The sequence below is a fragment of the Bolinopsis microptera genome, chromosome 13, assembly GCF_026151205.1.
Source record: "Bolinopsis microptera isolate Bmic1 chromosome 13, MBARI_Bmic_1.0, whole genome shotgun sequence".
Classification (NCBI taxonomy): domain Eukaryota; kingdom Metazoa; phylum Ctenophora; class Tentaculata; order Lobata; family Bolinopsidae; genus Bolinopsis; species Bolinopsis microptera.
This window is the reverse complement of record NC_087084.1, coordinates 253,312-266,943: the sequence shown is the minus strand read 5'-3', so window position 1 is coordinate 266,943 and position 13,632 is coordinate 253,312. Positions and strand designations below refer to the sequence as shown.

At 34.1% G+C, this 13,632-nt stretch overlaps 1 protein-coding gene across 1 annotated transcript in view; it reads left to right on the top strand.

Moving 5' to 3' along the window:
- LOC134824867 (transmembrane and coiled-coil domain-containing protein 3-like) overlaps positions 1-13,632 on the top strand; it is a 200,989-nt gene that overhangs the window by 137,514 nt on the left and 49,843 nt on the right. The window lies entirely within an intron of this gene.

The window sequence follows — 13,632 nt, the reverse complement described above, 5'->3', positions numbered from 1 at the left end:
GTGTCACCTGACTTGAATAATGTGCTCTGACTGGTTGGTTTGTGTCACGCGGTGTGAATACTGTGTCTTAATTGGAAAGCCGCCGATATCAAAGAGGCGTGTTTGACATACCTTAAGTGAAAAGGTGCGGAAGAAAAGTTAGGAAATGAGGGGACAGTCAAAGTCTTCAAATTAATGAAATTACACTAAGGATACGAGAATATAGGTATCATAGTATCAGTGACAGAGAATGTGAGAGAAGCAGACTATTCTGGTATACTCCCATACCTTCTATACTACCTTATATGGTAATGTAACCATGACAACACAGTGAGGACAGTGAGGGCATGACACTATTCAGTTTATGTTAGCATATTATGTGAGCAAGTCTGAGGCAATCATATCGTTTTCTTTTATAGCGAGATTGCGCTCAAAATTAGAAACTGCAGCAAGTTTAATTATAAAGGAGCACATAGTAGATCTGTAAAATATAGCGTAATATTCATTTAGAATCAGTGAAATATATTATATAACTTTATTCAAATCAAAAATAGAACATAAATGAACATCTTAAAGATCTGATAAGTAGCCAGAAAAAAAGAAAAACTGATACACAAGCTATAACAACTTCTTCCATCCCGCTCTATCAGAGGCTAAAAGTCTTAAATTGTACAAATCGTCTGTATTTACAAATGGAATGTTCCTGCTACCTAAATTTAATAGTCTTAAGCAAGTTCGACTGGTGTCTACCTACTCTACCCTTTTTAGTACTCTGACTCTCTACTGCAAAGTGTAATGCAAGCTGTGCAGGTGAGTTGTTATCACTGCGAAGGACATGTCCGAGCATCCTCCATCGTGCACATGCAACACGCTCACTGAGTGGAACCACTTCACATCTCTTGTAAAGGGTGTCGTTTTTGATTATATTAGGGTAAGTCATTCTGATGATTTGCCTCAGATGCTTTCTGTGGCAAATATAACGTAAAATAATATTCCTTCCGTGCTTAAACTTAGAGATAACTTGAATAAATTACATTGTTATAAATCATCTATATTCTATAGGCATAGCGAAGACTCAAAAGACTCAAAAGTGTGGTAAACGTACTGTAGTGCGAAACCTGAAGTTCAACAAGACCTCCCTCTTTCGCACTAGAGATCGTGTCGCATTATCTAATACAGTAGTGCAACACCAGATCCTGTCATATTTCCAAGTTCAGGTCACATCCCATCCTATCCTTCTTATGGACCAAGCTTCAGATACTGACCTCCCTACCAAACACCTAATCGCTGACGCTGTTGGACCCCTCTCCTTCGAAGCCGAAGTGTCTCTCTTTCCCAAACAAAAGGAAATAATATTACTTTGATTGAATCATATACAATTGTAATAGATTTAAGAAGAACTACCCGAAGGCAGCTGTACTCGGCAATAAAGATTCAATAAACATCAGCTAATTGGACACTAACTACCACCCGTATCCCGAAATACTAGGTATCGACCCGAACGCAACCCAAAGAGATTTTTACAGCATGTGATTGATGTAATTAATCGAAACTTATTAAAATTCGTAAGCCATGAATGAATGGGGAAAGCGAGCGACCGATTTCATTCTCGGTATCATTTTGCATTGCAGACGGTCAATCAAATTAATATCATTTCCTTTTGTTTGGGAAAGAGAGACACTGGCAGCGGTCCACTCTACCCATGATTATGGGTTTTGGTCAAATTGCTCAATACACGATGTGTTCCAAACAATGACAGTACAAATACAGCTATGAATACAAAAATGAACATTTTGTAATCGACAGTCTTCTTTGGTTTGAAAAAATGATTTTAATATGGAATTGTTTAAACTGGGGATAGTTAAACAGGTAAGACCTGTTGAATTGAATAGGGAGGAAGAACGTTTCATTCATCAATATCGTACTAACATTTTTGGACTCAATAGGATAGTAGTAGTTCAATAATGATCAATGATTTTCTTATTTTTGGCCAAACTGATTTTTTGGCTAAATTTTGGTTGTTGGTGTATTTTTCACCCATTTTCGGGTTGTAAATTTATTTGTCCCTTGTATACATTATTTTGACCATGTATTCTGGAATTTATTTGTTTCATGGAGATAGGTACTCTTTACTTGCAGTTTGAGATTAACCTATATATATTTAAGCACGACTAACGATGTAGATATTTTATTGGTCTACGAAGAATTCACTAATTCATCCTGAAGTGTTTGTCTTATTGTGTGTCCCAAGAAATTACATTATTATTGAAGAGATAACTTTGACAACTATTACTCATGGTTCATTAAACATTTTTATCATGTAGATTCTTTTAACCATATTTTAACCATACTTTTATTTCTTTTATAATTTATATTTGTTATTTCATGATATTGTTTGTTTGATATATTTAAATTTTATATCTTGTTGGTAAAATTTGGAAATATTTCACGTTGTTTCAATAATAGATAAGTTAAATTTCATCCCAACAGATTTATTTTAACAATTGTGTGTTGCAGCTATATAAAACGAAACATCGACAATACATGTAAAAATATGTTTAATAATTAAGTAAAACTAGGCAGGTTTAATACCTTACGAAACATATTTATATTCGACATAATTTCGGTGACCTAAATGATATGGGAACGAAAATATGGGAATTTTCCCCAAAAACCGCCACATTTCGTGTCCAAAATCATTTTTAAAGCCATTCATGATCGAATACTAGTGTTTATTAATTGTTTGATGAATCATATTTATAACTTACTATATTGATAAGTTGATAGTAAATCGATAAAGTCATAATTGAGGAAAATACGTGAAAATATTTCGAAAAAATGGTGTTTTTTTCGAAAATCCACCGAATTTCGTACCATTTAAATATGTATCGTAATATAAAGTAAACACAAAACTTTGACTAATTATATAAATAACAGTAAGTTACGATAATGAACTAGAGATGAACAACTTAAGCTGAGTCACTTATGAGTTTACAGTGTAGGAAGTGTCAATATAAAGGGGGCGACCCTGATTAAGATGCACTGTAACTTGTACAGCATGTCACACTGACAGTTATACGTCATTAATTATACTAATTAAGCAGCTCTTTGGAAACCAATCAAATCACCACAACGTTCGTCTACACTTTATATATGTGACTAATTAAACAGCATCAGAAAGAAACTATGTAAATTAATTTTAACAGGATTAACAGTAAATATTTGACGGGAAAACGCTTTTAACATGTGTCTTGTACGTACACTGAGTGTCCGATTAGTATAAGCAGAAACGTAATGAGGATTGTACTGCGTGTACAACTTGTTTACAGCACAACTTGTCTACAGCACAACTTGTTTACAGCACAACTTGTCTACAGCACAACTTTTCTACAGCACAACTTGTCTACAGCACAACTTGTTTACAGCACAACTTGTCTACAGCACAACTTGTCTACAGCACAACTTGTCTACAGCACAACTTGTCTACATCACAACTTGTCTACATCACAACTTGTCTACAGCACAACTTGTCTACAGCACAACTTGTCTACAGCACAACTTGTCTACAGCACAACTTGTCTACAGCACAACTTGTCTACAGCACAACTTGTCTACAGCACAACTTGTCTACAGCACAACTTGTCTACAGCACAACTTGTCTACAGCACAACTTGTCTACAGCACAACTTGTCTACAGCACAACTTGTCTACAGCACAACTTGTCTACAGCACAACTTGTCTACAGCACAACTTGTCTACAGCACAACTTGTCTACAGCACAACTTGTCTACAGCACAACTTGTCTACAGCACAACTTGTCTACAGCACAACTTGTCTACAGCACAACTTGTTTACAGCACAACTTGTCTACAGCACAACTTGTCTACAGTACAACTTGTCTACAGCACAACTTGTCTACAGCACAACTTGTCTACAGCACAACTTGTCTACAGCACAACTTGTCTACAGCACAACTTGTCTACAGCACAACTTGTCTACATCACAACTTGTCTACAGCACAACTTGTCTACAGCACAACTTGTCTACAGCACAACTTGTCTACAGCACAACTTGTCTACAGCACAACTTGTCTACAGCACAACTTGTCTACAGCACAACTTGTCTACAGCACAACTTGTCTACAGCACAACTTGTCTACAGCACAACTTGTCTACAGCACAACTTGTCTACAGCACAACTTGTCTACAGCACAACTTGTCTACAGCACAACTTGTCTACAGCACAACTTGTCTACAGCACAACTTGTTTACAGCACAACTTGTTTACAGCACAACTTGTCTACAGCACAACTTGTCTACAGCACAACTTGTCTACAGCACAACTTGTCTACAGCACAACTTGTCTACAGCACAACTTATCTACAGCACAACTTGTTTACAGCACAACTTGTCTACAGCACAACTTGTTTAAAGCACAACTAATCTTAATATAAGCAGCCACTTTTTACTATTGCTGAAATTTTCCATTAAATGCACCCTTATAATATCTCATATAGGTTTACTAGACACAGCTGTTGAATTATACTACCAAATAAAGTATAATGATAATATTCCAGATTCCAGTACGTCAAGGGTAATTTAGGTATTTGTGTATAATGGTGGGTATTTAGCAACTAAATCAATTTGTATCGCTCAAATACCAATCAAATATCCAACTTGGATGATTTAAAGTTTAATTCTTTCGAATCTAAAGCTGAATAATTATTTTTTCAGTTCTATAATAAATTAAACCAGTCGTACAATAAATTAAATCAAGTGATGCAATTGGCAGGGCACAATCATAAATATATCTTACGTATTCTTAAATCTGTGAGCGACTACAGCTGCCCTAATGGAAATTCTTTGCTAAGCTGGAGTATGAATAGGGCAGCAGCGATGCTGCAAGAACGGTGAACTATTCGATGACCCAGTAGAAGAATTTACCCCCCCCCCCCCCCCCCCCCCCCCCCCGTATAACTGTATAACATTAACACACACAACTCCCGTACGCACAGCTCAGGGATTATATGTCAACTTACCTTATCGGAAGTTATTTGACCAGACATTGCGTTAACGGGCACAATTTTGAACGGACATTAAAATGAAACGTACGCTCGCAGACATTCAAAACCATTAAAAATCCGAAATTTTGTCCTCTTTTTTTAGCGTTTTGTTCAAAAATGTTAGCAGATATTTGTTCGATAGATTTTAAATGCAGTAAGTGCAACTTGTTCTTAATTGATCGAATGATATAATTTAGTCCGATGATGCAGATGAAAATTAAATGTTGAAATTGGCCGATATTAAAAATTAGTCACATCCTGGACAATTATATTCATAAATATAATTTTGTAGTGGAATACTTTTGGGAACAATTTTCAACAGACTAATTTATGACTTAAACAGACGAACTTTATTTGATGAACGGACATTAAACGAACACTAGGGCCTCCAGCGTCCAATTTAATTTAATATCCGTTCAACTAAACTTTAAGCTATGAAAACAACCCCGTTGTGCGTAGTATACATTATACTATTGCGGTGCTTACTGGGCGGCGCTCAGCCTGTCATTCCCCCGAATCTCTATTTGTTTATGAACGTAATAGCCTGAGGTCCCCAGGTAATTGCGGTGCGTATTTTAATGTAATCTTAAGCGTGAAATGTGTTGTGTGATATTTATAAACTTCTACCGCATATAAGCATATATATTATATATAATACTACTAGAAGTATTTCGTTTTGAATTCTATTTTCAATTCTCGCTATTTGGGTTCAGCATGGAACATTGGAAGAGGAAAATGGAATTGGAGCGGATAGGATAGGTAAGAGACGTATATTGGAAAATAGAGGTATATTATATATTACAAAATAGATACAATTGAAACTAAAGTACTTTTATGGTTAAATTTGGTGTTTTATTTTCATTTAGTTCCTTGGGCTTAATCCGAACGTTTAATGAAAAAGCCAAGTTTAATAAAACAGGTGGGGTCGCTATCTTCTCTAAACTTAAGTTCGACAAAGTATATGACAATACGGTTATATCTCGGTACCACTAAATCTACCGAACAACTGTATTCTATATAATACAGTTATATACGTTTATATATATTCGGTAACAGGCAACTGGAACTGAAACTCAATAATAATCAACGTACTGCAAGATTGGTACGTTCCAAGGATATCTGTAAAGTTGGAGATCATGTGACATTATACCGTTATGCGTAGTAGTAAAATATCATGTGACATTATACCGTTATGCGTAGTAGTAAAATATCATGTGACATTATACCGTTATGCGTAGTAGTAAATCATGTGACATTATACCGTTATGCGTAGTAGTAAAATATCATGTGACATTATACCGTTATGCGTAGTAATAAATCATGTGACATTAGACCGTTATGCGTAGTAGTAAATCATGTGACATTATACCGTTATGCGTAGTAGTAAATCATGTGACATTATACCGTTATGCGTAGTAGTAAATTATGTGACATTATACCGTTATGCGTAGTAGTAAATCATGTGACATTATACCGTTATGCGTAGTAGTAAATCATGTGACATTATACCGTTATGCGTAGTAGTAAATCATGAGACATTATACCGTTATGCGTAGTAGTAAAATATCATGTGACATTATACCGTTATGCGTAGTAATAAATCATGTGACATTATACCGTTATGCGTAGTAGTAAATCATGTGACATTATACCGTTATGCGTAGTAGTAAATCATGTGACATTATACCGTTATGCGTAGTAGTAAATCATGTGACATTATACCGTTATGCGTAGTAGTAAATCATGAGACATTATACCGTTATGCGTAGTAGTAAATCATGTGACATTATACCGTTATGCGTAGTAGTAAATCATGTGACATTATACCGTTATGCGTAGTAGTAAATCATGTGACATTATACCGTTATGCGTAGTAGTAAATCATGTGACATTATATCGTTATGCGTAGTAGTAAATCATGTGACATTATACCGTTATGCGTAGTAGTAAATCATGTGACATTATACCGTTATGCGTAGTAGTAAATCATGTGACATTATACCGTTATGCGTAGTAGTAAATCATGTGACATTATACCGTTATGCGTAGTAGTAAATCATGTGACATTATACCGTTATGCGTAGTAGTAAATCATGTGACATTATATCGTTATGCGTAGTAGTAAATCATGTGACATTATACCGTTATGCGTAGTAGTAAATCATGAGACATTATACCGTTATGCGTAGTAGTAAATCATGTGACATTATACCGTTATGCGTAGTAGTAAATCATGTGACATTATACCGTTATGCGTAGTAGTAAATCATGTGACATTATACCGTTATGCGTAGTAGTAAAATATCATGTGACATTATACCGTTATGCGTAGTAGTAAATCATGTGAAATTATACCGTTATGCGTAGTAGTAAATCATGTGACATTATACCGTTATGCGTAGTAGTAAATCATGTGACATTATACCGTTATGCGTAGTAGTAAATCATGAGACATTATACCGTTATGCGTAGTAGTAAATCATGTGACATTATACCGTTATGCTTAGTAGTAAATCATGAGACATTATACCGTTATGCGTAGTAGTAAATCATGTGACATTATACTGTTATACGTAGTAGTAAATCATGTGACATTATACCGTTATGCGTAGTAGTAAATCATGAGACATTATACCGTTATGCGTAGTAGTAAATCATGTGACATTATACCGTTATGCGTAGTAGTAAATCATGTGACATTATACCGTTATGTGTAGTAGTAAATCATGTGACATTATACCGTTATGCGTAGTAGTAAATCATGTGACATTATACCGTTATGCGTAGTAGTAAATCATGTGACATTATACCGTTATGCGTAGTAGTAAATCATGTGACATTATACCGTTATGTGTAGTAGTAAATCATGTGACATTATACCGTTATGCGTAGTAGTAAATCATGTGACATTATACCGTTATGCGTAGTAGTAAATCATGTGACATTATACCGTTATGCGTAGTAGTAAATCATGTGACATTATACCGTTATCAACAAAACACGTGACTAATATCTCGTGGGAAGATTGATAAAACTAAACTAAGAGCAGGGTGCTACTAGTGCTAAACTAAGTCTAAAACGAGTTATCATTCAACGAAAAATGGGATTGTTGAAACTGTACAGGGTTAATTAACTATAAATTAAAACACAGGTTACTCAGACAAAACTCACAGAACGCAGTCAAACAATCAGCTGATGCTACTTAAACGTATTAGCTATATAGTATATATATTATATAGTATATAGCTATGTAGCTATAACACATATAGTATATAGCTATGTAGCTATAAAACATATAGTATATAGTTATGTAGCTATAAAACATATAGTATATAGCTATGTAGCTATAAAACATATAGTATATAGCTATGTAGCTATAAAACATATAGTATATAGCTATGTAGCTATAAAACATATAGTATATAGCTATGTAGCTATAAAACATATAGTATATAGCTATGTAGCTATAAAACATATAGTATACAGCTATGTAGCTATAACACATATAGTATATAGCTATGTAGCTATAACACATATAGTATATAGCTATGTAGCTATAAAACATATAGCTGTATAGATATGTAGCTATAAAACATATAGTATATAGCTATGTAGCTATAAAATATATAGTATATAGCTATGTAGCTATAACACATATAGTATATAGCCATATAGTATATATATATAGTATATAGCTATGTAGCTATGTAGCTATAACACATATAGTATATAGCTATGTAGCTATAAAACATATAGTATATAGCTATGTAGCTATAACACATATAGTATATAGCTATGTAGCTATAAAACATATAGTATATAGCTATGTAGCTATAACACATATAGCCATATAGCTATGTAGCTATAAAACATATAGCTATAGCTATGTAGCTATAACACATATAGCCATATAGCTATGTAGCTATAACACATATAGTATATAGCTATGTAGCTATAAAACATATAGTTTATAGCTATGTAGCTATAAAACATATAGTATATAGCTATGTAGCTATAACACATATAGTATATAGCTATAAAACATATAGTATATAGCTATGTAGCTATAAAACATATAGTATATAGCTATGTAGCTATAACACATATAGTATATAGCTATGTAGCTATAACACATATAGTATATAGCTATGTAGCTATAAAACATATAGTATATAGCTATGTAGCTATAACACATAAAGTATATAGCTATGTAGCTATAAAACATATAGTATATAGCTATGTAGCTATAAAACATATAGTATATAGCTATGTAGCTATAAAACATATAGTATATAGCTATGTAGCTATAACACATATAGTATATAGCTATGTAGCTATAAAACATATAGTATATAGCTATGTAGCTATAACACATATAGTATATAGCTATGTAGCTATAACACATATAGTATATAGCTATGTAGCTATAACACATATAGTATATAGCTATGTAGCTATAAAACATATAGTATATAGCTATGTAGCTATAACACATATAGCCATATAGCTATGTAGCTATAAAACATATAGCTATAGCTATGTAGCTATAACACATATAGCCATATAGCTATGTAGCTATAAAACATATAGTATATAGCTATGTAGCTATAAAACATATAGTTTATAGCTATGTAGCTATAAAACATATAGTATATAGCTATGTAGCTATAACACATATAGTATATAGCTATAAAACATATAGTATATAGCTATGTAGCTATAAAACATATAGTATATAGCTATGTAGCTATAAAACATATAGTATATTGCTATGTAGCTATAACACATATAGTATATAGCTATGTAGCTATAAAACATATAGTATATAGCTATGTAGCTATAACACATATAGTATATAGCTATGTAGCTATAAAACATATAGTATATAGCTATGTAGCTATAAAACATATAGTATATAGCTATGTAGCTATAACACATATAGTATATAGCTATGTAGCTATAAAACATATAGTTTATAGCTATGTAGCTATAACACATATAGTATATAGCTATGTAGCTATAACACATATAGTATATAGCTATGTAGCTATAACACATATAGTATATAGCTATGTAGCTATAGCACATATAGTATATAGCTATGTAGCTATAACACATATAGTATATAGCTATGTAGCTATAACACATATAGTATATAGCTATGTAGCTATAACACATATAGCTGTATAGATATAAAACTATGTGATTTAGATTGACCGGAAATAATTGTCCCAGGATTTAAGAAACAGACAGTGCGCACTAGTGCTGGAGTAGCAGGGTGCTACTAGAGATTTAGATCGCGTGATGCCCATATAAGGAGTGTACACTACACGTGATGCCCATATAAGGAGTGTACACTACACGTGATGCCCATATAAGGGCTCTGCTAATTTAAAGCGTGACACATGGTTTAAAACATCCTATAGAAAACGCTTTGACGTATGCAGAATAGATTCCTGTTAGCGTTCAGAGTTAGAAATATTTATAGTGAGAAACGCTTCATTAACGGTGAAATCATTGTACTTATATATATAATATATATTATTATACTAATGATCTTGGAAATGACTACTTTCCTATCCACGCAAATATTACAAACTTTGATGTAACAAAACATACTTACAATTTATAATCTTCTGAGAGTTGAAGAGAAAATTAAAACTTGATAAGGGAAAGCAAGAGAATAGCAGAAAAAATGAAAAAACAGAAGTACAGAAAACAGAAAAAGTGATGAAGAAGGGATGGAAAAGACAACCTCCAACAATATATACTCCCTATCTATCGTACACTAACTGAAACTGTATACATACACATTGTATACAATACATACACTGATTATTTATATAAATATTTCTGCTTTTAACAGGAAACAATTCTTTTTATAACCCTTTTTTTTTCTGTTTACCTTCTGCCCCAGAGAGATGTGTTTCTGTCAGATTGTCATTCCTAACAATAACTATATTGCTTTATGAAGGAGCACATAAAGTACACAGTTACAAGGTCCCAGTAAAGTTACTACTTCACTGACAACTATACATATTAGAACAAAATACGAAGAAGAAACGATACATAACAGAGTAACAGTATTGAGGGAGGCAAATACCAGGCTATTTATATAAGATATTAGCTAGTTCAACCTAGTGTATTATCACCTGACACAGTACCTAATCCTGTTACTTATTTTCCGGAAACAAGAACTCTCACCGGAATTTCACCTGATCATTAGTGTTTCAAATTCAATTAAAATCAACGCTAAATATTCCCTACCCTGCTGTATATACTACTATATATATAATATATATACCCTGCTGGAACCCCTAAAAGTTTACACATAGTTTCCCAGTAGATGTTACTCAGAAGACTGATCCAGCAGTCAACTACTGTCTTACATTATTATAACATTTCAACTTCAGTTCAACTTCAGTTCAACTACAGTTCAACTCCAGTTCAACTCAAGTTCAACTCCAGTTCAACTACAGTTCAACTCAAGTTCAACTCCAGTTCAACTCCAGTTCAACTCAAGTTCAACTCCAGTTCAACTCCAGTTCAACTCCAGTTCAACTCAAGTTCAACTCCAGTTCAACTCCAGTTCAACTCAAGTTCAACTCCAGTTCAACTCCAGTTCAACTCAAGTTCAACTCAAGTTCAACTACAGTTCAACTCCAGTTCAACTACAGTTCAACTCCAGTTCAACTCAAGTTCAACTCCAGTTCAACTACAGTTCAACTCAAGTTCAACTCCAGTTCAACTCCAGTTCAACTCAAGTTCAACTCCAGTTCAACTCCAGTTCAACTCCAGTTCAACTCAAGTTCAACTCCAGTTCAACTCCAGTTCAACTCAAGTTCAACTCCAGTTCAACTCCAGTTCAACTCAAGTTCAACTCAAGTTCAACTACAGTTCAACTCCAGTTCAACTACAGTTCAACTACAGTTCAACTACAGTTCAACTTCGCTGAATATCATTCCTGCTACAGTATAATTTGCATAATTGGTTCGATGACATTGTATTCAACATTTCACAATCATGACAGTCAAAGTAAGAAACTAGAACTATTATATATAACCGGCAAAGCAGCAAGTGAATTAGGCGGTATACCTTATTATAACTTAATTTACTGGTTAACTTCTCTCACTAGACTAGCAGTGGCGGTAATAGCGTGATTTATAAGAAATTAGCACGACTAATGAAAAGAGCACAAGTGTGATAGAGCCTAACTAGGTGACAACACTGTTATCACATAGTTAGACAGAGCACGTGTAGAATACATGAAATTAGTTACCAGCTAGTAACCTGGTTATCTGGTTACTAAATTAGTTACCAGCTAGTAACCTGGTTATCTGGTTACTAAATTAGTAACCAGCTAGTAACCTGGTTATCTGGTTATTAAATTAGTTACCAGCTAGTAACCTGTATATCTGGTTACTAAATTAGTTACCAGCTAGTAACCTGGTTATCTGGTAACTAAATTAATTACCAGCTAGTAACCTGGTTATCTAGTTACTAAATTAGTAACCAGCTAGTAACCTGGTTATCTAGTTACTAAATTAGTAACCAGCTAGTAACCTGGTTATCTGGTTACTAAATTAGTAACCAGCTAGTAACCTGGTTATCTGGTTATTAAATTAGTTACCAGCTAGTAACCTGTATATCTGGTTACTAAATTAGTTACCAGCTAGTAACCTGGTTATCTGGTAACTAAATTAATTACCAGCTAGTAACCTGGTTATCTGGCTAATAAATTAGTAACCAGCTAGTAACCTGGTTATCTGGTTACTAAATTAGTTAACAGCTAGTAACTTGGTTATCTGGTTACTAAATTAGTTACCAGCTAGTAACCTGGTTATCTGGTTACTAAATTAGTTACCAGCTAGTAACCTGGTTATCTGGTTACTAAATTAGTTACCAGCTAATAACCTGGTTATCTGGTTACTAAATTAGTTACCAGCTAGTAACCTGGTTATCTGGTTACTAAATTAGTTACCAGCTAGTAAACTGGTTATCTGGTTACTAAATTAGTTACCAGCTAGTAACCTGGTTATCTGGTTACTAAATTAGTTACCAGCTAGTAACATGGTTATCTGGTAACTAAATTAATTACCAGCTAGTAACCTGGTTATCTGGTTACTAAATTGGTTACCAAATAGTAACCAGGTTATCTGGTTACTAAATTAGTTACCAGCTAGTAACCTGAATATCTGGTTACTAAATTAGTAAAAAGCTAGTAACCTGGTTATTTAGTCCACTCTATAACTGGTACTACAGTAGTCCCGTTCTATAACTGGTTCTACAGCCCCAAGAAAACCTCACCGAACCTCCACGCGGTGTGGGGTGGGTGGCTCGATTCTCGAACGGGAGGTGCATGGGTGTTTCTAACCTATGCAAAGGAAGGGACTAGCCATCTCTACAACAAAGGAAAGGCTCTAATAGCCTCTACTAACCTAAGAACCGCAGCATAACCGCTTTTCCCACAGGCAAATGACACCTTCCACGGGAAACTAACACGCTCACAGGCTACCACGTTTCGTGTGACCCTAGGATTTAACACGCTCACAGGCTACCACGTCTCGTGTACCTTAGGATTTGGTTTTGGA